Here is a 1,559-nt window from a genome sequence, read left to right as displayed (position 1 = left end):
GGGTGAATTGATGCTTCTCATTGATAGAAATTCTGCAGGACTTCCCTGGATCCTGATGTTTGCTGTATCCATCCCCATGCCAGAACCATGTGTGAGCAGTGAGCAGCACATACTGCTGACAGTAAAACATTGCCCTGGAATTCAGTTCTGGTTTCCCTTTCTAACTCTACCACCCTAACCTCAAATACACAGTGTAAGTGAAAATAACATAACTTGACAAGTGTGAACTTCATGACTATTCCCTAAAAATGCAAAATCCAAATGAGAGGAATATTATCTCAGGATATCTGATGCTATATTGTCAATGTGATTGGAACGGGGCTGTACTGGGAAATTCATTCCTTCAATAGCGGAAATCCAACATCTGGATCTGGTTTCTGGTTCAAATACCAACCCGTCCACCCTCCTACAGTGTCCCAACATTTAACTTAAAGTTTAAATTCTTTGGGAACTGAAAAAAAAAATGAAATTCTGCTTCTTGTGCTGCTGTGTCACGTTGTGGTCTGAATACGCAGCTTAAACGTGGATTTGGTTTTGCTGTTTTGAGCTTGGAAAAAAAGAACTATGTGCCCGAGCACTGCTGATCTATTTCAGTTAGTTTCCTATTTCCTTATGATTATGAATATTTTCCAAAAACTGAATAATCAATGGCATTTGGCATCTGCATTGGCAAAAACGCAGCCTGCTTTTTGCTGGAAGAGTCATTAAGTGGGCAATGCACAGTAAATAAAAGAGTTTGTTTTAGCACTGGGGCTCTGCAAGGCCTGCAAAATGCAGTCATTAGATGGAAGTGGTCCATGCTGCTGATACTCCTGTTAGAGCTGTTAGGGATGAAGTAAGGCTCTTCAGGGCTGTGTGGCCATCTTGTGCACCAGTTCACTCTCAGATGAGTACCTTCGAAAAGATGAGCACTCTAGAAGCAAAAGAGCCTCAGTGCTCTGAGGTTGGTCCCACTCACCTCAATCCCATAGATGCCATCTGAGCCAGCCCACCGCATCCTGCGTTAGCCAGGATGGCTGGAAAACAGCTCTCTGTGTGCATGCATAAAGTGGGAAACTGTGAATTGCAAAGGGAGAAAGGAGCTGGAGAAAGGCATAGGACTACTGAGCAGTTCGTGAAGAGTCTGAAGCTGTCCAAAGCCCTGAGTTGATTTTCTTTTGACAGTCTCATGATGTAAAGATTACTCTTCCTTCAAGTGGTAATAATTTTCTTTGGAAGCGTAATTGCAGCAAAAAAAAAAAAGCAAGTAAACAAAAAAGTGTCATTTTGAAGTCTCCAGAACAAATGCTCTGATTAACCTAATCGTGCTCTTTCTTCCTGAATATTTAATTAATGATTTTCCTGAGTTGCTATATTGTTCAAATTCACAATCAGAAACATGAACATTTTCCCAAAACGGAAAAAGAAGCCGGCTCTGAGAAATCCCCCAGGCAGGAGTGGGGAATGGAACTGCTGATAGATTTGTTTTCATTAGGTACCTGAATGCATTATAATAATTATGTCAGTTCTAAGCTTTTCCCATCTGCAGCCCAGCCCTACAGCAATTTGATTAGAAACTA

This window comes from Meleagris gallopavo, chromosome 11 (genome assembly GCF_000146605.3).
Source record: "Meleagris gallopavo isolate NT-WF06-2002-E0010 breed Aviagen turkey brand Nicholas breeding stock chromosome 11, Turkey_5.1, whole genome shotgun sequence".
Taxonomy (NCBI): Eukaryota; Metazoa; Chordata; class Aves; order Galliformes; family Phasianidae; genus Meleagris; species Meleagris gallopavo.
The sequence above is the reverse complement of the archived record's forward strand: the minus strand, read 5'-3'. Positions refer to the sequence as shown.